The sequence below is a fragment of the Aotus nancymaae genome, unplaced genomic scaffold, assembly GCF_030222135.1.
Source record: "Aotus nancymaae isolate 86718 unplaced genomic scaffold, 86718_ANA_hifiasm-v0.15.2.pri h1tg000004l, whole genome shotgun sequence".
In the NCBI taxonomy this organism is placed as follows: domain Eukaryota; kingdom Metazoa; phylum Chordata; class Mammalia; order Primates; family Aotidae; genus Aotus; species Aotus nancymaae.
Genome location: NW_026988415.1, coordinates 13,416,122 through 13,440,337, shown reverse-complemented (window position 1 = coordinate 13,440,337; position 24,216 = coordinate 13,416,122). Strand labels below are relative to the sequence as shown.

Here is a 24,216-nt window from a genome sequence, read left to right as displayed (position 1 = left end):
TCCATGGCAGAGGGAATGGTTTGTTCCTTTGAGTGTTGATCTAGACATTTGGAAGCTCTGTGGATGGGAGGAATCCATCTCATCCGTATTTAGGTATTGTACTTCATTAATCATCAAGTGCTATCTGGGGCTACATGGTGTTCTAAAGTCTTAGATTGTCAACATTTTGAGACTCAAGCTGAAGCCATTTTCAATGGTTAAAAATCTGTCCTTGTTCTGGCTCTTCTTGAGAGAATGTCTCTTTGCAAAACTCAATTGTCAATGGGCTGATACAGTTGTGTAGCTGAAAGCCTGCACTGTAAACCTCATTGTTGTTTTCATGGCCAGCTCACAGCCTTATTTAAAGAATGTGTACTTTGGGAGAAAAAGGGCCTGAGAGTATAAAGGGACCTGTGTTCACAATCTCCAGGGCACGTGGGTTTATCGGCATGCACGTATGGGCAGCCAAGAGCTGAAGCAAGTTTTGCCGATGGGTTCCCAGCATCTCTGCATGCAGGTCAGGTGAAAGACTCGGCAAAACAGAGCACAAGTTCTAAGGCTCAGGTTAACCCAACAGCCAACACTTCAAGGCCTACAAGGAGCATGTTCAGGAAGAGACTGGAGATAAATGCAGAGAAGCGAAAAAGTGCAGGTTATCCCTGAAGCCGATGGGTAAATAGACCATATTCCTCTGCTCTCATGAAAGACACATACCCTTAGATTTTGCTTTTCTTTAGTTTCCAGACGTTATTGTTGAGAACATATCAAGGATGTCAGAGCTAGAACAACTGCCAAGGTCACCTACTTTAGTCCTTTTACCTTCCTCTGCTGCTCAGAGAGAGGTGCTGACTCAACTTCCCATGGCTAGAACCGAGGTCTCCTGATACCTTATCTAATGAGTGTTCTTTCCTCTACACACACGTGAAAGGCTGCCTAAACAATCTTTCGGGAGGAAAAAAGTGAGAATTGCTGATCCAATGCTGGGAATCATTATGTAATCCAGCTGGAATTTGGCCTATATCCTCCCAATGAAACTGAAAAGGGGATAGGAGGGAATTAAATGGAGATGTTGCAAAGTTTTGAAAGATGTACCGTTTAACAACTTGTTCTTTTTGTAAAAGTTCCTGTGAATTGGCCCCTACATTCTGTTCCAGACTCATTCCTCACTACTACCTCCCAGGAACTCTTTTCTGCACCAGCGAAACCAGGACATCTGAGCCCACAAGGACCTCTGCTTTGATCTTTGCTCTTCCCCCACCTCACCGAGGCATGATTCAAATTCAGGATAATCTGACTCCAGAGCTTGCAAGCTTTCCAACAGCAGGAGGAGTCAGAGGAAGACAGGGCCACTAAAAATGGTGCCGGGGAGCCTATGCCAAGGGCCAAACAAGCGGCCACATCAAATTGCCATCTGAATTTGGGAGTGAAGATGGGAATGGAGGAAATGGCCAAGCTCTAGTGTACCGGAGCAGCTTCATGGAAGAAATGGCTATTTCTTGAATGGTGAGTTCTTATACATGTTGTCCTCAAAGCTTAAGGCAGGGAAGCTCATCACAACACAGGGACGTGGGGGACACATCACCGACAGGGAGGTGCAGCAGGGATATGCTTGATGGCATTTTACCACAATGCCCTTCTACAATACTGTGTAGAAGGTTTATATTCGATAAGTTTTGCTGTTGATCATAATGACATTTATTATTATGCCTGGGGATAATTAATTCAACTGAAACATACCCAGGAGGAACTGTTTCGTTTTTTTGGAACTAACCAGTTCTTTTCTTTCTCTCTCCTTTTTCTGGGGGCGGAGGAGGGGCATGTGCACCCAATTGTGGGACACTGCAGAAAAGGCTGATGTAAGAAGGAAAGTGTGAGAAATAAAGCACTGACTTCAATTTTGGTTCTGTAGAAATATTTGGGTAGCCTGCTTGGTGGTGTTTTCATGATTAAAAATGACCCAGTGTGTGTGCTTGACAGGAACACAGACCACAGCGTGCCTGACATATGCTTTTTACCATCTCCATATGTCTCATTTATATCTTAATCCACAGCCTGCTGGGAAATAGCAGCGTAAGACAGGACTTGGGGGCCCTCTGTTAGTTGGTCTCATGCTATTTTCTTAGCCTATGGTATTCACACATCCTCCACTCTGAGCTGGAATTTGGCCCTGGGCCTGCGCAATTGCCATAGGGCTGACTGCAGGGAAAAGAAAATCTGAGATGTGAAATGACTTTGTTCAAATGTGAGTCAGGGATGTGTTCAGTCTGTTTATAGAAGGAGGAAATGACATTTGAAGAAAATTGGTTCAGGGAGAAATGCTGTCATTACATAAGGATTCATAGTTTAGTAACAGACTGTTGAGGAGAGAAACTGGCTAACTTGTAAAGCCCCTGAAAGTGTCCTTTATCCACTGCAGTGTGGTGAGGAGGACGTGGGCTTTGGAACTGAACACTTCTGGGCCTGGGTCCCAATTCTGCCACCTAAGGACTTTGTGACCTTGAGTCTCAGTTTTTTCATCTGTAAAATGAGCATAACAGTTGCTTATAACTGTTCCATTGATATTCAAATCAGTTAATATAAAAGATCAGATACAGTGCCCAATGTACAGTACAGGCTCAATAAAAAAATGACTGGTAACAATAATAATAGCTAATAGTTTAGAGGCATTTAGTATGGGCCAGGCACTGAGTCATACACTTTATTTACATTGCAGCCTCACTTATTCCTGACAATAATGCTATCAGGCCGGGTGCAGTGGCTCATGCCTGTAATCCCATTACTTTGGGAGGCTAAGACCAGCAGATGCCTTGAGCTTAGGAGTTTCAGACCAGCCTGGGCAACACAGTGAGACCTCATCTCTACAAAAAATAAAAAAATGAGTCAGGAGGATAGCTTGAGCCCAGGAGGTCCAGGCTGCAATGAACTATGGTCGCACCAGTGCATCACTCCAGCCTGGAGGACAGAGTGAGACCCTGTCTCAAAAAAAAAATGCTATGAAGTTAGTAGAATTATCCCCTCAAATGTTGTTAGTATTTGTTTTGTTTTGTTTTGTTTTGTTTTCTTTAGAGACAAAGTCTTGCTCTGTCACCCATGCTGGAGTACAGTGGAGTGATTTCAGCTCACTGCAACCTCCACCTCCCGGGTTCAAGTGATTTTCCTGCCTCAGCCTCCTGAGTAGCTGGGACTACAGGCGCGTACCAACATGCCAGACTAATTCTTTTTTTTTTTTTTTTTTTTTGTATTTTTAGTAGAGGTGGGGTTTCACCATGTTAGTCAGGATGGTCTCCATCTCCTGACCTTGTAATCCACCTGCCTTAGCCCACAAAGTGCTGGGATTACAGGCATGAGCTGCTGTACCTGGCCTAAATGCTGTTACTATTAATAATGATAATAATATATATACAACATAGCTCAGACTAAAATAGATAATTCCATGCTTCCTAATCCTGTCCCGACTCAAAAGTTACTAGAAAGCCTTTTCTTCCTCTTGTTCCCTCACCTTTACCCTAAATGTCCTCATTTGTGAACAGAGGGCTGAGGATGTTTCACCAGGTGATTTAGAGACTAAAGACAGAAGGCCAAGAAAACAAAACATTTTGCAACCCAAATGCTGGCAGAGGGATTTGCAGTTTCAAGTTTTTTAGGCCAAGAATAATAATTGCATGTAACTACCTAACAAAGATGCTTGTTTGGGGAGAAATAAACACAGGACTCATTCATATACTCAAAGTCTTTTTTTTTTTTTTTGAGACAGAGCTTCACTCTGTCGCCCAGGCTGGAGTGCAGTGGTGAGATAGCTCACTGCAACCTCCACCTCCCAGGTTCAAGAGATTCTCCTGCCTCAGCCTCCTTAGTAGCTGGGATTACAGGTGTGCACCACCACGCCCAGCTAATTTTTGTATTTTTAGTAAAGGTGGGGTTTCACCATGTTGATCAGTCTGGTCTTGAACTCCTGACCTCATGATACTCCCGCCTCAGCCTCCCAAAGTGCTGGGATTACAGGCGTAAGCCACCGCGCCTGGCCACTTAAAGTCTTTTTTTTTTTTTTCTTTTACTTAGCCCTGCCTAAGCAGGACATCAAAAAATTTGGTTGTAAACTCATAATTGTTCCTCTCCACGAAAATCTTTAGTAAAAGGCGAAAAATTTATTCGTTATGTAGAGAAACCAGAGCTTCACTCAAAGTCTTTTTAAAGACCAGAATGCTGGAGCGTCACAGAATGTCAGTTCCCTTTGTGTTCCTGCGCTGCCCCTTCCCCTACTTCCCTCAGCTGTTGGGGAGGGGAAGGCCTGTTTCAGAAGAAGACAAGGTAGGGTCTGTTCCCTTCAGGTGCCGGTAAAATGTTGTCCAGTCGCAGACCCACGCACCCCTCTCCCAAGCTTGTCTCCCGATGGGAGAAGCCAGAAAGCAGGGACAAACATAGTCTCAACAGACTGCAGCCACTACCATGATTGAACTCTCCCCTCATTTCTCACAAGTGGAAACAGCCTTACTGGAAGAGTGACCTTGCAAGAAGAGAGAACATCTATCAAGAGTAAGGCAGGCTGGGCGTGGTGGCTCACGCCTGTAATCCCAGTATTTTGGGAGGTCGAGGCAGGCAGATTTCTTGAGGCTAGTAGTTTGAGACCAGCCTGGCCAACATGGTGAAGCCCCATCTCTATTAAAAATACAAAAATTAGCTGGGTGCTGTGGCACATGTCTGTAATCCCAGCTACTCTGGAGGCTGACGGAGGAGAGTTACTTGAACCTGGGAGGCAGAGGTTGCAGTGAGCCGAGATGGTGCCACTTCACTCCAGCCTGGGCAACAGAGCAAGACTGTGTCTAAAAAAAAAAAAGAGTAAGGCAAAAACTGAAGCAGCATCTAATGAGAATCCAAGCCAGAAGACCACAGTCTCAGCAGTTTATGGCAAAGAGGGAGGCAAGTGGGCCTTGAAGAGCGTCAGGTTCAGGAGGGGTTAACCCCGATTATGTGGCTTAACTTACTCCTCCTTCCTCCACTTCAGAAGGACAGCTTGTGGTTGGGGGAAGTAGCGCCTCCTAGATGACAAAGTTATTTGAATGCTAGTTGAAAACAATGCGGTTCAAGCCAGAATTTCCAGTTTTCACTTAAACTGTCTGTGCATAGTTTCTAATTCTTTCCGGGTATGTTATTCCACCCCCATCTCCATCTCTGCCAATTCTCTGGGTATGGTAGAAAGAAAGCACTTTTATTCTAGTAACCAAAATTTATGGAACTGTGAATGACATTAATAGAATATTTTGAACTGTATATTGCTTTAATATAGGAAAGTCAGTTATATTTTTCTTTTTCTTTTTTAATATAGAAAAAGTTTTAATCTCTTTTCTTTAATATAGGAAAGTCAGTTACCTTTTGGTGGCATTTTGCACTATACTTTCCTTTTCTTTTTTGAGGTGGAGTTTCGGTCTTGTCGCCTAGGCTGGAGTGCAATAATGGCACAATCTCAGCTCACTGCAACCTCCACCTCCTGGGTTCAAGTGATTCTCGTGCCTCAGCCTCCTGAGTAGCTGGGATTACAGGCACCCACCACCATGCCCAGCTAATTTTTTGTATTTTTAGTAGAGATGGGGTTTCACCATGTTGGCCAGCCTGGTCTCAAACTCCTGACCTCAGGTGATCCACCCATCTCGGCTTCCCAAAGTGCTGGGATTACAGACGTGAGCCACTGCACCCAGACTTGCACCATACCTTTCAAAACATGTTAATGGACACTCACTTCATGATAGGCATTTTTGAACTGTGATTCTCAGGAACACCAGAGACATAAAAACTAAAATTATGACACATTTGATAGCTCAAAGACACTCAGATTTAACATTTAATCAGCTTCCTCCTCATTTTATGAAGGAAGCAATTTAGTGTCCAAAGTCACACATCTTGTAAATGGGAGAGCTGCTCATTTTATTTTATTTTATTTTATTTTGAGGTGGAATCTTGCTCTGTCACCCAGGCTGGAATGCAGTGACGTGATCTCAGCTCACTGCAACCTCTGCCTCCCGGGTTCAAGCGATTCTCCTGCCGGAGCAGGATTCTACCATGCCCGGCCAGAGCCACTCATTTTAAAGTCCCATTTTTCACAATGCAAATTATAATCCCAGCAGGGCTTTTGTGTGTGTGTGTGTGTGTGTGTGTGTGTGTGTGTGTGTGTGTGTATAGAAATGAACAAAATGGTGGCCAGGCACAGTGGCTCAAGCCTGTAATCCCAGCTCTTTGGGTGGCTGAGGCAGGTGGATCACTTAAGGTCAGGATTTCGAGACCAGTCTGGCCAACATGGGGAAACACTATTGCTACTAAAAATACAAAATAATTTATTTAGCTGGGTGTGGTGGTGTGCCCTGTAATCCCAGCTACTCGAGAGGCTGAGGCAGGAGAATCACTTGAACCTGGGAGGCATAGGTTGCAATGAGCCGAGATCGTGCCACTGCACTCTAGCCAGGGTGACAGAGCAAGACTGTTTCAAAAAAAAAAAAATAAAAGAAAAAAATGAACAAAATGGGCCCGGCGGGGTGGCTCACGCCTGTAATCCTAGCACTTTGGTAGGCTGAGGTGGGTGGATCACCAGAGCTCAGGAGTTTGAGACCAGCCTGGGTAACATGGTGAAACCCAGTCTCTACAAAAATACAAAAATTAGCCAGGCACGTGGCACATGCCTGGTAGTTCCAGCTCCTGGAAGGCTGAGGCAGGAGAACTGCTTAGGCCTGGTAGGTGGAGGTTGCATTGAGCCAAGATCACTGAACTCCAGCCTAGGTGACAGAGTGAGACCTTGTCTCAAAAAAAAAAAAAAAAAATTGAAGAAAATGATTAGATGGTATGAGGATTAAATGAGATAATGTTTATAAGGTGGCACACACAGTAGCTTGTTCTCTATACTACACATACTACACACTTTTTCTTTCCTTTACATATATATATATATATATATATATATATATAGAGAGAGAGAGAGAGAGAGAGAGAGAGAGAGAGACAGAGTCTTTCTCTTGTCGCCCAGGCTGGAGTATAGTGGCACAATCTCAGATCACTACAAGCTCTGTCTCCTGGGTTCAAGCGATTCTCCTGCCTCAGCCTTCTGAGTAGCTGAGATTACAGGCGCCTGCCACCACACCCGGCTAATTTTTCTATTTTTAATAGAGACGGGGGTTTTGACATGTTGGCCAGGTTGGTCTGGAACTCCTGACCTCAGGTGATCCGCCCGCCTCAGCCTCCCAAAGTGCTGGGATTACAGGCATGAGGCACTATTCCCGGTCTCTTTCCTTTATATTAATGTCCACATATTTTAGGTTTACATAGTTGTAATGTTTATGTCCATATCACATTGTGATCTGCCTTTTTCACTTAACACAGCCCGCATACTTACCACTTTAATGCCTAAACAGCATTCCATCGGGTCCATAGACTACATTCTTTTAGACAGTCTACCATTATTGAACATTTGGATTGTTTCCAGTTTTTCACCATTATAGATAGCTGGGCTTGGAATGACCTTACACAGTGTTTCATCCTCCATCCCCTCGTTCCTTTGGGGATTGTTTCTTTGGAATGTGGTCTCAGCAATGGGGGCAGAGGTATACAGAGCTTTCCAACCAAGTTGCTCTCCAGAGAAATACCACCAGTTCAGTGTGTCTGTGTGTCATCAGTGATGGGGAGGCAATATTATTTTTTATTTTTAAAAGACAGGGTCTCACTCTGTTGCCCAGGCTGGAGGTGCAGTGGCTCCATCATAGCTCACTGCAGCCCTGAACTCCTGGCCTCAAGTGATTCCTCTGATTCAGTCTCCTAAAGCTCTGAGATTATAGGCCTGAGCCACTGCACCCCTTTGAGACTATATTCTTGAAAAAAAAAAAAGTGGTTTAACTCTTCTCTCCAGGCTTAGAAAAGGGACTTGAGAATTCTTGGCCGAAATTCCCTTCCCCACCCCTACTCACTCCACCCAATCTTCTGTACTGTTACTGCTTTCCTGGCCTGCCTTTCTTTCCTTCCTTCTTTCCTTTCTCTTTCTTTCTGTCTCTCTCTTCTTTTTATTTTGCAAAGTGTTGCTCTGTCACCCAGGCTGGAGCATAGTGGTGTGATCTTGGGTCACTGCAGCCTCTGCCTCCCAGGTTCAACTGAGAGGATCATGCCTCAGCCTCCCACGTAGCTGGGATTACAGGCATGCACCACCACGCCAGCTAATTTTTATAGTTTTAGTAGAGACGGAGTTTTACCATGTTGGCCAGGCTGGTCTTGAACTCCTGACCTCAGGTGATCTACCTGCCTTGGCCTCCCAAACTGTTAGGATTACAGGCATGAGCCACTGTGCCTGGCCTTTCTGGCCTTTTACTAATTTCCTCTTTCTGCACAGAATCTTGGAGCAGAAATGGCCATGCTGTCGCGCAACAGGACAAACAGCTTTTGCATCAATACTAGGCAAAATCTCACAAAAGCCACACATATGGAAGTGGGAACATGAAAAGTACTTCTCCAATTCAAATGTTGGAGATTCACAAATTCATGGCCAAAAAGGTGATTTTCGGTATCAAAGATCAGCTAATAAGAAAAGCCTGTCCTTTTTTTTAAGCTAGAAAAGTCTGACTCTGGATCTGTGTATCCATATCCTTGAATTTGAACATTTATCCCACTAGATTTGGAGTACCTAGCCTGACTTCTGTCACAAGTTGTCAATGATTTAATAATAATAGGTTATTTAAAAAATATTAAAGCCCTTTGTCTCCATGTACTATCTTATTTAATCCTCAGAACAACCCCTGGAGTGAACTCTATTGTCCCCTTTTTGCGGAGGAGGAAACTGAGACTTAGAAAGATCATTTAACTTGCTCAGAGTCACATAGCTAGGAAGTATCAGAGCTGTGATATGAACTCAAGTCTGTCTGATTTGAAGGCCTTTGTACTTGATATTGTTTTGCCTTTGATATTCTCCTCATTTATGAGATGGTGACTTACAACCTCCCACATTAACTCCAGTGTTGTTTTAAGGATCAAATGAGATTTTAAAAACTTGCAAAGTGCCTTGTAAAGAGTGAACAAAACATTGCACAAATAACATAGGCACTTTGTAACTGCAAGGTATTAAGATCAGTTGGATTTTATTTAGCTACAGTGATTCTGTAGGACTCTACCAGCCACATAACCTGGCTCAGTCCTAGGCTTTCTGGAGATACTCAGTAGCTTCGGTCCTAAGAATAATTTCTGATGGCTGGGCCTGGTGGTTCACACCTGTAATCCCAGCACCTTAAGAGGCTGAGGTGAGCAGATCATTTGGTGTCTGGAATTCAAGGACAGCCTGGCCAACACGGCAAAACCCCATCTCTACTAAAAATACAAAAATTAGCTTGGCCTGGTGGCACACACCTGTAGTCTCAGCTACTTGGGAGGCTGAGGCAGGAGAATCACTTGAACCCGGGAGACAGAGGTTGAAGTAAGCCGAGATGGTGCCACTGTAGTCCAGCCTGGGCACCAGAGTAAGACTCTTTCTCCAAAAAAAGTGAATGATTTCTGAGAAGTGGGTCTCTGATTGTGGTTACACTATGATATTTGCAAATGCAATGTTTACCTGTATGAGACTCACTTGCATTGATGTTTCTGTTCATGATGGTCTTGTGTATATCTTAAAGGGAGCCAGAGTACTCGTTGTGGTACTCAGAGAGTGTCAGAGAATACTCAGAGAATAACCAGGGCAAGCCGATTATTCTACCTCAGGTCTTTGTTGTAGGTGGGTTATTGATGCAATGTGATAGCAACTGAAGGAAACATTCTCTCTCCCACTTCCCGTGCTAAGGGAGAAACCTGGAGTTAGACACATTGCATTCAGAGACTGTTAAGATTGAAAGAGGCCTTGGACATCCTCTCATTGGATTTCAGTCCCCCCTTGACATTTCTTATTTTTGGAATCTAGCTTAAATGTGTGTGTTAAAAATGCATGCACTGTCCTGTATATGGAAAAAAGAAGGCAAATTGTGTACCGAGTGTGTTGTATGAGACTCTCTCAAAGGAAGCTGTGGTCCAAAATGCCATCAGGTGTCCCAGTGTGTGCTGCCCATCCCTGTGTGTGACACACCTGCCTGAGTATGACGTGCCTCCCTGCCCCTTGCCGGCAAGGTCTCATTTAATTCTGGCAGAATTCTGTGAGATAGCTACTATCATTGTCCCCATATTACAGATGAGAAACTCGAGGCCCAGAGAGGTTAACAAATCTGCCCCAGGGTCCATAGTTACTCCATGAAACTATTGGGTGTATTCACCACCCAAAAGAAAAAATGGGCAAGAGATTGGGTTTGAGAGTTGAGGTAGATTTCTAGTTCTCACTCTGCCACTAACTACTTGTATGACTTTGGGCAAGGCATTCCAATTCTATTTCATCATCCATTCATTGTGCTGGTTGTGTCCTGGCTTTACATTCGATTCCTTTTTCTGAAATCTGTACAGTTATTTGTGATTACTTGTAACTGGAATTCAACTTTAGGTGTTCATAGAAATAAAAATAGAAACACAAAGTATTGAGGTGTTCCCAAATCAAACATACAGATGACAGAGATCATCACAGAAATGACAATAAGGACTCTTTTTCCTATTTGACAAAGCTGAGTGTTGCTGCCACCTAGCGGATAAAAGGAAGATGGCGATCATGCAAGGTCAGGTCCTTCTATGGAGGCCCAGGGAAAAAGACCAGAAATCATCCAGTTGACCAAATGTTAATAACTTATGAGATTTCAGTAATACGTTAAAATTGCAATGTTCGCTTCAGTACCTGCAAGCCGATATCTTTTCCTTTGAGAAAAATGGGATCAGGAGAAGAGCTACTCTGGGCAGTAAGTAGGAGTGATTAAGGAGGTCTGTAAGTGTTAAGTAGGAAGTCTTTGGTTTCCTCCAAACATCTGCTTACACTGTGTCCTTTCCTGCTGATCCTCTCCCTCTCCCAGCTGGAATCCCAGAACCCTAAGTCTGAGCAGGAAGGACCATCATCAGCGAATTTCTAGGGCAGCCTGGGTCATAAAACAGAAGAAGAAAACATATTTGACCAAAGTCACAAAGATAGTTTACATAGGCAATACTGACAGGAAGGCTGGTCTCAGAACTCTGAAACCTGGTCTGATCAAATCCACCCAGAATGGTTGAGATTAGACATTTGCGAAATCACCTTCAGTCTGGAGCAAGATGAGGAGATATCATCAATGATATGAACATATGTAAAGGAAGCCAAGTCGTTCTAGTAGGGAGAAATGGGTGGTCTGGCAGGAAATGTGGAGAAACTGAAGCTGAGGGAGAGCTTCAGGCACTAGAAGATGCTCTCTACCGGGATGAAGAAAGTAATCACTCATCAGGACTCACAGAGGCCAGGCCGAGTATAAAGGCCCCACAGTCAACAGATCTCAATCTTCATGAGATACATTCCCACCCATGAGGGAGTACCCAGGGCTCCCAGTGTATCAGATCTAATCTTACTGTTTCCTCTGCTATCAGGAAAGAATATCAGAAGTGAGATGAAAAGCAAAGCTTATTGCAGGATAACTTGAATCTACTAGAATGTATTTTTAAAAATCAAAAGCTTTTATTGTTAATAATAATAATTTGCAGCAAACTCACAGCTCCTAGTTTGGATGGCCCACATTCTTGGAATGATTTTTTTTTTTTTCTTTTGAGACAGAGTCTGGCTCTGTCACCGGCTCACTTCAACCTCCTCCGCCTCCTGCATTCAAGCAAGAGGCTCATGCCTCAGCCTTGCACGTAGCTGGGATTACACGCTCATGACACCACACCCAGCTAATTTTTAAAAAATATTTTTAGTAGAGATGGGGTTTCACCATGCTGGCCAGGCTAGTCTTGAACTCCTGGCCTCAAGTGATCTGCCTGCCTCGGCCTAGCCAAAGTGCTGGGATTACAGGCTTGAGCCACCGTGCCCAGCCTGGAATGATTCTTTGCACTGTCAACAACCTTAGGAATAACAACAATGATGATATTAATAGTTGATATCACCAGGGGCATTCATTGTGTTAGGAGCTTTCCAGTCATTATCTCGTATAACTGACAATAGACCAATGAAGTCATAATTATTATGGCCCCTATTTTATAGCTGAGTACGTTGAGGCTCAGAAAGCAGTTTGCCCAAGGTCACATAGCTCTCCCTGACCTTCTCAGCTCTTAATCGCTGCCCTTTACTGTCTCTTCCCTGAAGGTTTGGCTTCCAAGATGCACTAATACCAGGAAGCAGGAGGTGAATGTATACTCTAGTGGACATGTATATTTCTATCTCCAGGAAGACATTCCCTCCTTGCCATCTCTAGACTTTGTTGTAAATTAATGCATAGGCATTCCAGGATTACAGCCTCTCCTCAGGGAACTGATCATCAGCTTGGTCGGCTAGTTGCCTGTAGGGGGAGAGATTACCTCTGAAAAACATTTTCCCTAATGTACAGAAAATTGTTTGCTGGGTGGGGGTAGAGGAGGAGAGAAACAGTAGGAGGATAGGTGACTAATTAAGGGGAAGAATTTTTGATTATCTGTTGTTTCAGATTATCAGAGCAATTGCTTCTTCTGTCTATTAACATGGATAATTAAGAATTGACTGTGTAGTTAAGTAATTCAAACTTTCCTCTCTCACACACAAAATTCTCTCCAGTAATAAACAAGCATGCACAGAATTGTTCACAGAAATAAACGGACTTCCTTCTAGTGTTTGTCAAATACAATCCCCTCTTTCTCCCATTGAATTACCAATTTAAATGAAGAGATTCCTTAAACAAGAATCTATCTATGTATTTTATGTATGTATGTAGGTATTCATATGTAGGTATTCATCTATCATCTGCTCTATATCTATCTATGTAATATGGACAGAATATGCATGACAATGATTTTACTCTTGCTCTCACCTCCCTCCCTTTTTATTCATTTGAGATAAAGTCTCGCTCTATTGCCCAGACTGGAGTACAGTGGCGCGATCACGGATCACTGCAACCTCCAACTCTTGGGTTCAGGCAATTCTCCTGCCTCCCAAGTAGCTGGGGTTATAGGCATGTACAACCACACCCGGTTATTTATTTATTTTTTAAATTTTAGTAGAGATGGAGTTTCACAATGTTGCCCAGGCTGGTCTTGAACTCCTGGCCTCAAGTAATCCACCCACTTTGGCCTCCTAAAGTGCTAGGATTACAGGCGTGAGCCACTGTGCCTAGACTTCTCATCCCTCTTTTGACATTTTTTTTTTGGTTCCTCAGGCAAAGAATATTTGCTAAATCAAGTATAATGTTTTATGTTACTACTCTATGGTTTTTCTTAAGGCAGAGAACGATAAACAGGGCATTTAGAAAATACCTACAGGAAATAGTTGAACACAAGCTGAGAATGTCGTTTCAAAAGAGGAAGTGAGTTGGAGACTAAAGGAAACTTTGTGTTTGGAGGGTCTTCAAAGGAGAAAAGGTCTTTATTTAAAAAAAAAATAGAGGACTTGCCTCATGCCTGGACTCCACGTACTAAGTCTGGAGTACAAGCAGAATTTTCAGCTGTTTCTGGAAACAAGCCCGAGGGGCACATAGACCACAAGTTCCCCTCTAGGAGTTGAGAGAATGTCTTACTTATCATCAAATTCTCCCATGTTGTCTAGCCTAGTGCTTGGGATGTTTTAGGTACCCAGCAAATATTTGGCGAGTCAAAATAAACTTTGTAATCGAGTTCCAGGCTTCGAGAATCAAGCTGGTGATCAAAACAAAACAAAACACAGCAAAAGAAATGAGAAATGATGGAGACTTCATTTTAGAGTGTGAAGGGAAGATTGTAAAGATAGTCTCATTTTATATGAGTCATAATTATAATAATGCAGGACATATGGGCAGTTTTTCAGTGACTTGCTACAGCTCCCCTAGAATCTGGCTGTCTGCCTTTACTGTACAATTCACTCAAAAACAATAATTTAAAAACCTGCCTCTGTGCATACATGTGTGTGTGTGTATGTTTGTATGTATAATTCAGAGAAGCTAGTACTAAAAAGAATTTTTTAGAATTAGGGCATTTTAAAAAAATATTTATTTTGAGACAGGGTGTCACTCTGTCGCCCAAGCTGGAGTGCAGTGGTACAATCATAGTTCACTGCAGCCTCAAACTCCTGGGCACAAGCCATCCTCCCACCTCAGTTTTCAGAGTAGCTGGAACTACAGGTGTGTGCCACCATGCCCAGATAGTCTTTTAAGTTTTTTTTTTTTTTTGCAGAGACAGAGTCTCTCTGTGTTGTCCAGGCTGGTCTCAAACTTCTGGCCTCAAACAATCCTCCTGTCTAGGCCTCCTGAGTAGCTGGGATTATAGGCATGAGCCACTGCACCCAGCTAGAAGTAGGACAATTATCCCCACCAAAAATCTGTGGTCACTACACAGTGTGCTGTGTGAGAAGTTTCAAGAGATCTTCTCTTCTCTCTCGCTCTCTCATGCCTTTCTCCCCAAGCACACAACTGCTACTTAAAATCCTTGTCTTTAGATGGCACCTGTTGAAATTATATATTTGGGAAGCAGTGGGTAGAAACCACCCAAAATCTTGGAAGGGAGCATTTATTATGTGCCAGGCATAGTGCTGGCAAATAAGCACATGAAAAGATGCTCAACATCATTAGTCATTCAGGAAATGCAGATTAAAACCACAGCAAGATACCCCTGCATACCTATTAGGATGGCTACAACCAAAACAAAGCAAACACAGAACTGTTTATATGAAATGCTGGCAAAGATGCAGAGTATTTGGACCTCTCAAAAACTGCTGATGAGAAGTTTTCAAGGAAAGTAGGATGGAAATGTGTAATAATTTGGTCTCTTGTCTAGAATAGAGCTTTTCACATCAAGGGCTAACAAAAAGTGTTATATGCTGGGCGCAGTGGCTCACGCCTGTAATCCCAGCGCTTTGAAAGACTGAGGCAGGTGGATCACTTGAGGTCAGGAGTTTGAGACCAGCCTGGCCAACATGGTGAAACCCTGTCTGCACTAAAAATACAAAAATTAGCCAGACGTGGAAACTGGGGCCTGTAAACCCAGCTACTCCGGAGGCTGAGGCACGAGAATCTCCAAGTGAGAATCACTTGAACCCGGGAGGTGGAGGTTGCAGGGAGCTGAGATTGCACCACCGCACTCCAGCCTGGGCAACAGAGTGAGACTTCATCTCAAAAAAAAAAAGTGTTATAGAAGCAGGTCCTGACAGGGCCAGTAGCTAAAAACAGTAGTGGCCTCGGGTTGTGTGGTGACTAAAACATTCCAGAGTAAAATAAAGAACCCTGGAGAAAGATAAGTTCATGATCTTAGCCTGAAGCCTGGTATAAAGAGAGAAATTTATTTGATATTATTTCTATTAAAATTAGATACTTCTGGAAACAATTTCTACTGGTAAGAGAATATCCATTTTCTCCAATTTGAAGAAATTGATTACTTCTTTAGATCCCTCCTAGTAGAGAGGGATTTGTAGAATATGAGGGAAACAGGCCAGGTACAGTGGCTCACGCCTGTAATCCCAGCACTTTGGGAGGCCGAGGTGGGCGGATCACGAGGTCAGGAGATCAAGAACATCCTGGCTAACATGGTGAAACCCCGTCCTACTAAAATACAAAAATTAGCTGGGCATGGTGGCACGCACCTGTAATCTCAGCTACTCGGGAGGCTGAGGCAGGAGAATCAATTGAACCTGGGAGGTGGATGTTGCAGTGAGCCAAGATTGTGCCATTGCACTTCAATATGAGTGACAGAACAAGACTCCATCTCAGTAATAATAATAATAATAATAAAGAGGGAAACGGAGAGAGAGAGAGAGAGAGAGGGAGAGACTGTGTGTGTGTGTATGAGAGAGAGAGAGAGAGAGAAAGAGAGACTGTGTGTGTGTGTGAGAAAGAGAGAGAGAGAGAGAGAGAGAGAGAGAGATCTTGGTAGCCATTTAGTGTAACTCATTTTCTTTTGTAGGTGAATCTAGTGAGGGCAGAGGAAAGGAAGATCCTGTCTAAGGTTACACAATGTGGAGTCAAGACTAACACTTGGCCTTCTGGTGCCCAGATAATTCAGTGACCATATCTTGCTTCTTTTTAGCTAATAAGGTTACCTACAAATTTGCTGTGCTCCAAATTAGTCACAACCATCTGAGTTTCCCAGGATTGGTGACTCCTGGAGAATATCTCCTGATAAGGGGATACATATGGTCATAAGATTTACTGTACCTTTTGTAATCAACATGATTACTCTCCCTCATTAATTACTTCTGCTTTCAGCAAGACTAGGGCACCTCCCCAGTTCTGTCATTTCCCTGACAACTATAAATAACAGTCAAGGTACTCTCTTATCTCCACCTGACTTGCATTACTCTCCAGCCTTGGGAGCTTTGAGCAGCTTAATACACAGATGTTGTTATGGTTGTGTTTGCCTGACTACCTGCCAATTTGGTTAAGATAGGCAAATAAGCTTACACTCTCTGCCTTTTGCTCTGGGAGTGACTTGTCTGGAGTTAATTGAAATCAAGAGCATTGAATAGTCTGGATAAACATATGCTGTATACACGGGGCAACTAAATCAACCTGAAAAGTAATCTAAAGTGATGGCTACTATATGTTAATATAAGGAAGAGTCTGTGTTGTTATCACATGTCTGAAGTGCTCATTGGAAGGCCATTTTTTTGGACTCCAGAATGACCAATGTTTGTACAATCAGTGGGATTGCCATCTGGTTGATTTCATTCCGGTTAGTTTGGCCAAAACAATCCATTTGACTGGGGTCATTTCTAACTGCTCTGACAGAATTGATTGACTGATCTCTTTTTCAGCCATAGAATAGAGTGTTTTGTATGGTTTTGGTATTTAGGAATTTGGAAGACTTTTTCCTCTATGAAGGATTCAAAAGTTCAATTTTCTTTCTTAAAAATCCCCCACAAATCTGCCTGAAGGCAGAAAGTTTATAATATGTCACCTATTACTTGTATGATGAAACCACTAAACACTCTGAAAGTGATTTTCCCCTTCTTCTCAAGTCTGGCATCATCTTGGGGGTGACTTTAATATCTGTATCCCTATCCACCTCATACATTCTGTGACTCCCAGCACTTGCAGGGCCTATTTAAATAAGGGGCCCTGAAATTTACTTGAAATAGAGTAGGTGCTCAATTTTTTTGACCTAGCACAGTGCCTGATGGGACTCACTGCTGAGGTGAATGAAACAGTTAAAGAAAGTAAAAAAGTCCGACCTTCCCAATTTCTCTATAGGCACAATGCCAACTTCTAAATAATCCATGTAAACACAAGTGTCTGGGCATGCTTATGTGACTGGAGGAATGGGGAAGGAAGAAAATAGCATGCTTAGACTGGCTGAGACTGGGAAGTCTAGGGGTATTAGAATGAGTGTTTAAGGCTAGCCACACTTCGTGGCTACCAAGACACCCCTCTGAGCCTTGCAGAGAATGGGCAGGAGACTGCACATAACTGTGAATAGAAGAGAAAAGGAGAAGGGAATTAGAAAAGCATCAGTAAACAGCATTAGAATGAGCTAGAAACAATTGTAATAACTGCTACTCACTAAGTTTCAGCCCATGTGCTCAATACTTTCCCATACATTATCTGATTTCCTCCTTGTAATATGTCGATGAAAAGAAGTTATCTCCATTTTATGCCGTGGAAACCAGGGCTCAAGTTGGCACAGAACTTGGCAATGTTCCCACAGTAGTACAAGGCACTCAAACTCTGCTTTCTATGTGTTCAGAGTGAGAACTCCCTCTTAACCACTACACTATTAGCTGGAAGAAGAGACTAGAAACACATAGAGCCACGTGTGAGGGGTCAGGGCCAAATTAGCTTCCAAGATCCACTTTGGTCTGTTCCTAGGGAACTAGACGGAAGATTTGTTTGTCTATTGGGCAGGAGACCTGTGGGAGCAGGATTAGCTTGGGCCATGACTAGGGCTAGACACACGGGGTGGGACTGGGCCAATAATTAACAGAAACAGCCAGCACTGAGGAGAGCTCCAGGCGTGCTTCTCCTCAATGGGGCAAAAGCTGAACTTTGCAAAGCTGTTGGCTTTCTCATCTGCTGAAGAAGCCTCCCCAAGTCAAGCAGTCCATTCCGCAACATAGCTGGGTGGTATGTGCCGCTGCTCCTGCTGGAACCTCAGAAGTGTGAGCAGTGTGTCAAGGATATGAGGGACCAGGCTTCTAAGTTATAGCCCAGCTAAGCCCCTCAGCTCCAATTGTGCCCTCAATTCTTGAGCAATGGAAAACAGCAGTGGCAGCTGTGAAAACAAGCAGGCTTCCTTGCTTATCTTGGTGTTGAGTTACAGAGCACATCATTATCATAGACAGAATCAGTAACATCTGTCTTTCCTGGCCCTTATTTAACCTATTCTAGTTATGAAGCCTCTCCATGTTTCCCTATCTGTAACTACTGTAAACGATGCAAAACAGGAATGAGAGATAGAGACAGAAAGAGAGAGGGAAGGAGAATTAATTTACCACTGGGTAAAATGAAAATGTACTGAAGTGTAATGGAATTTCATTAACTTCGGAAATGATGATGAATGCTGTCCAAATAATTCTTACTAATGCATAATTCACAGCTGAAAATAGAGCCAAATTCTCCTAAAAAGCACATCCATTTATGCCCCCAAATTAATTTGGTATGTTATTCAGGATGGTTGACAGGATAAAAGATCTACTATGAAATGTAATCATCTATCAAGATAGGGAATCTATGAGTCTTTCTGGTTTAGTAGATGACGGTAGCTGATAACAAGTGGCATCTTGAGAGGCAGACACCCACAGTCCTTATCCTCATAATTTGAATCTCCCCAAAGACATCATTTCAGACATAACCACAGAGTTTAGATGATCTTTGAGATCTCCATAGCAACCATGGCCCAATTCATATATATATTCCAAAAGCAAATTAAAATCAGTTTCAAAAGATTCAACTGGGGTCAGGAAAAGGCCCATACTTTTGCTGACTGACAATGTCATTTTAATTAATTGATCAATATTATATATTTATGTAGTAGATAAATAATATAGACCAGATATTATATACATTTACATATAATCAGGTTATAATCAGGTTGAGAGATTTTAAAATATCTTTCCCACTTTCTGTAAAATAGTCTATCTTATTCCACAAACTCTCTGTGACATTTATCACTTAAAGTCTCAAGACTATGAGCTTTTAAATAATCTCTTCATAAAAATCCATATATGCTTTTTGTATACTCTGGAGAATGATAATGGGAGAGAGACCTTTTCACCTTTAGATCTGACACAAACCCTACCTGTGGTTGGCAGAGAGAGAAGATGACTATTAAGTAGGAGGCTAGCCATTGGCCCAGCTTCCACCAATGAGCATCTGTAGATTGAGAGGTCAGTCAACACCACACAAGCATCATGGCTCTTCCCACCCATGGGCCCATTTAGCCATTAGAGAGGACTTTGGTTAGACATGTGAGTAGTACAGTCAGGGGTGACTTCAGCAACCCACTGAATTCCTTCCCTAGGGCAGGATGCATTGGGTTAAAGTGGAAGTGGTATGAGGAAGCACAGATCTTCCAGGGTGACCCTTATTGCTTCTAATGCCCTTAGCCTATGACATGAGGCGCTTTGGTGAAATTCAAGCTTGCTGGCTGCTAATATAGAGGCTGTGATTAAGTAGGAGGGCAGCCAATAACCAGCTTTCACCAATGGGAAACTTTAGTAACAAGGATATCAATGCCTCACAATGGAGGCATCATCGCTCCTCCCTCCCAAAGGTCCCTTTAGTCACTCAGAGAGCACCTTGTGCAGACATGTGAATAGTAACGTTAGGAATGAGTTCTACAACCCTCTAATCTCATTCCCCTGGGTAGAGTGCAGGGTATGGATGTGGAGGTGTCATGTGGGGAGCTTTGCTTTCTAGGACCAACTCTGTTCCTCTTGATGGCTCTACCTTATTGATTTGGGGTCCTGCAGTGTGAACAAGCACATTGATTGCTAACACAAAAGCTGTGATTAAGTAGGAGGGCTGCCATTGGTCATCTTCTACCAATAGGAAACCTTGTGAGGAGCCATTAATGCCTCACAATAGATTGTGAGGAAATTTCAGTGCAAGAAATTGCCTCACAATATCTTGCACTGAAATTTGAATAGTAATATATAGGTAATGTATTAATAATTGTATTGGTAATAGAAGTCATGACCTCTGCAACCCTTTCAAGCCCTTCCCTTAGGGAGGATACTGTGTGTGGAAATGCAGATATCATAGGGGGAGCACTAACTTCTGGGCCACCCCTAATACTTTTGAAAGGTCCAACCCTATGATTTGGGGTTCTAGGAGTCAAATGCATTGGCTAGCCATACAGTGGCTTTGATTAAATAGGAGGGCAGCCACTGGACAGCTTCCATGAATGGGCAACCTTAGTAGAGAGCACATCAGCACCTCATGGTGGAGGCATGGTGGCTCCTTCCTCCCAAGGGGCCCTTCAACTACTCAGAGAACAGTTTCTGCAGATGTGTAAATAGTAATGTCAGGGATGATTTTTGCAACTCTCTGACCTTCTTCCCCTAGGAAGGATGCAGTGTATGGATGTAGAGAAGTCAGAAGGAGGGAGAGAACCCTAATTTCTTTTAATGGTTTAATCCTATATTTGGGAATCTGGGGTGTTAAGCACTTTGGGTGCTGTTACAGAGGATGCCATTAAGAAGGAGGGCAGCCATTGGCCCACTTTCCACCAATGGGAGGCTTTAGCTAGAGAGGACATTGTGCCTCACAATGGAGACATCATGGATTCTCCCTTCCTTGGGTCCCCTCAGCCTCTGAGAGAAACTTGTGCTGAAATGTCCTTAGGAGAAGAACTTGAGAGGGCTCCAGAAGTCGTTACTTCTATTACTAGTAGTGTTACTAATACATTACTATTTACATTTCAGCACAAGGTTCTCTCAGAGGCTGGGTGGACCCAAGGAAGGGAGGAGCCATGATGTCTCTATTGTGAGGTGTAAGGTCCCTTCTAGCTAAAGCTTCCCATTGGTGGAAGGTGGGCCAATGGCTGCCCTCCTTCTTAATGACATCCTCTGTACCAGTAGCAAATGTGCTTCTTTAACATACCAGAACCCCAAATCACAGTGTCAGGTCATTCAAAACAATAAGGTTGTTCCTATAAAGTAGTGTTCCCCCCATGACACCTCTACATTCATACACTGCAGTCTACACAGGAGGAGGAGATTAGAGGGTTGCAGAGCTCATCCTTGGCATTATTATTATATCTGCACAAGGTGCTCTCTGAGTGGCTGAAGGGATCCTGGAGGGAGGAGCCATGACGTTTCCATTATGAGATATTGATGTCTTCTCTACTGAGATTTCCCATTGGTGAAAGCTGGCCAATGGCTGCCTTCCTACTTAACCAAGGCCACCATATGAGCAGACAGTGTGCTTGACTTCCCTCTCCCAGAACTCCAAATCATAAGGTTGGACCATTTAAAGGTACAGGGTGGTCCCAGAAGGTAGTATTCTCCCTATGATGTCTGTATCGGAAAACACTGCAAAGTTCTTCCTAGGGCAAGGACTTGAGAGTGTTGCAGAGTTTATCATTTCTATTACTAATACTATCACTACTAGAGTACTAATATATTACTATTCAAATATCATCACAAAGGACTTTTTGAGTGGCTGAAGACACCCTTGGGAGGGAGGAGCCATGATGCCTCTATTGTGAGGTATTGATGTTCTCTCTACTAAGAATTCCTATTGGTGGAAGCTAGCCAATGGCAGCCCTCCTACTTAATCACATCCTCTGTGTCAGCAGCCAATGTGCTTGTTTACCACCCTGGGACCCCAAATCATAGGATAGAGCCATTAAGAGGAATAGGGGTGGCCCTAGAATGCAATGCTTTCCCAATGACACCTCCACATTCATACCCTGCACTCTACTCCAGGGAAAGGAGATCAGAGGGTTGCAGAACTGATTCCTGACATAACAATTCACGCATCTGCCCAAGGTGCTCTTTGAGTAGCTGAAGGCACTCTTAGGAGGGAAGAACCATGCTGCCTCCATTGTGAGGTGTTGGTGTCCTCTCTACTAAGGTTTCCCCATTAGTGAAGCTGTCCGGTGTGCACTTATACTTAACCAAGGCATCTGTGTCAGCAGCCAGTGTGCTCAATTCCACCCCAGAACCCCAAGGCATAGGGTCAAGTCACCTAAAGGTATTGAGATGGTCTTAAAATATGGTGCTCCCCATATAACTTCTTAATAGTTAAAGGGGACATCAATGCCTCACAATGGAGGCATTGTGGCTCCTCCATCTAGTGGGTCCCTTTAGCCTTTCATTGACAATATTGTGCTGAAATGTGAAAAGTAATGTATTAGTAATAGAAGTGATTACTTTTGCAACCCTCTCAAGTACTTTTCTTTGGTGGGTGCAGTGTGTGGAGGTGCACATGTATGTCATATAAGGCCACTCATGTATCTTTACCGGTCTTGTGCTATGACCTAGAGTTCTGTGGTGAAAATGAAGCACATTGGCTAGTTGGAAAAAACCTTGGTTAAGTAGAAGGATGACTATTGGCCAGCTTCCACTAATGGGAAACCTCAGTAAAGAGGACATCAATGCCTCATGGGGGAGGTGTCATGGCTCCTCCCTACAGACGCTCCCTTCAGTCGCTCACAGAGCACATTGTGCAGACAAGTAATTAGTAATGTCAGGGATGACTTCTGCAACCCTCTGATGTCCTTTTCCTGGGTACAGTGCTGTGTATGTAGGTCAAGGTGTCATGGAGGGAGTATTACGTTTAGGGTTACCTCTTTAACAAAAAATGACTTGACCCTATCATATGAGGTGATGTGTAACACTGACTGCTGTTACAGAGGATGTCATTAAGAAGGAAGTCAGCCATTGGGCTACCTTTCACCAATGAGAAACCTTAATTAGATGCCTCACAGTGAAGGCATCATGTCTTCTCCCTCCTACAGGTTTCTACAGCCAGTTACAGAGCTGAAATATGAATAGTAATGTAGTAGTAATAAAAGTAATGGCTTCTGCAATCATCTCAGGACTTTCCTCCAGGGCATGCATGGTGCAGTGGGTGGAGACAGAGATGTCATTGAGGAGTAGTAGCTTCTAAGACCACATGTGGCTCTTCAGCCAGTTAAAGAGAATCTTGTGGTAACATGTGAGTAGTGATGTCAGGAAATGTGTGCCTCCCTCTGAACAGCTTCCCTTAGGGCAGAAGTGCCCCTACAGAAGGCTGTTTTTACCGTGAGATCCCTAAAGTCTCTGTTGATCCCATTTTCTCTCTCTCATCCCCAACTGTCCCCACCTAATGTCCCTGCTAGTCTTCTGGTGTCACAGACTCCTCACATGACATTAACCTGGTAACTTTTGTTAAACACTCATCCCTGCCCCTCTTCCCAGACCTAGACATTCACGTGCAGTCACCTCGAGACACATCATTTACCCTATTATCCTGCATATTTTCTAAGGCATATCTCTGATTAAGTTTTCCATTCTTCAGAACTTTTGAGAAGTGTTGAGTGATTGCAAAGGAGTCCAGTCCAGCTCCTTAGCAGGCATTCAGGACCTTGTAAGACTTGTCGCTTGTTCCTCTCCAGTCTCATCCACCTGCCTTGGCTCCTCCCCATCATCTCTGCTCCAGGCACTTTACTCAGGCCTCAGTGGAGGAACTAGAGCTCTTCCTCTACCTGAGGTGCTTGTTCTTTCATCCCCACCCAAACAAATGCCACTTACCTTTCAAATTTGGGTCCATTATCACCTTTGAAGCCTTTTTTCACCCCCTAGATTTTTTTTTTATTTTCAAAAACCACTTTATTCAAGACACATATTAAAAAAATTCCCACCCCCTGGAAATGAGCTAAAAAAAAAAAAAAAAAATCCACCTCCCACCTCCCTGTTCCCACTCTCTCCCATTCCCTCCAAATAAAAGGGAAAAAAAGGCAAAGGAACAAAACAGAACAAAACCAAAAATCAAAAAACACCCCAAGCCCCCCAAAACAAGCTAGTGCATTTCCCCAGGGGGAAGGGGAATTTACACTGGAGCCACTGGGGGTGGAAAGGAGATCTTCTGGCTACAGAAACCTGCAAAGAAAGACAGTCAAAACAGAAAAAGAAGGCTGGGCGTGGTGGCTCATGCCTGTAATTCCAGCACTTTGGGAGGCCAAGGTTGGCAGATCACCTGAGGTCAGGAGTTCAAGACCAGCCTGGCCAACATGGCAAAACTCCATCTCTACTAAAAAATACCAAAAATTAGCTGGGTG

At 43.4% G+C, this 24,216-nt stretch overlaps 1 protein-coding gene and 1 non-coding gene across 2 annotated transcripts in view; one reads left to right on the top strand and one right to left on the bottom strand.

Moving 5' to 3' along the window:
* The first annotated feature begins 1,316 nt into the window (after window positions 1-1,316).
* ADGRG4 (adhesion G protein-coupled receptor G4) overlaps window positions 1,317-24,216 on the top strand; it is a 153,343-nt gene continuing 130,443 nt past the window's right edge. The window contains exon 1 of the mRNA XM_012472323.2: window positions 1,317-1,482. The gene's annotated coding sequence lies outside the window, so the exon portion shown is untranslated. The remainder of the gene's footprint in view (window positions 1,483-24,216) is intronic.
* LOC135269442 (U5 spliceosomal RNA) lies at window positions 4,037-4,153 on the bottom strand. Its single transcript, XR_010337735.1, has one exon. It is a non-coding gene; the product is annotated as a U5 spliceosomal RNA (small nuclear RNA).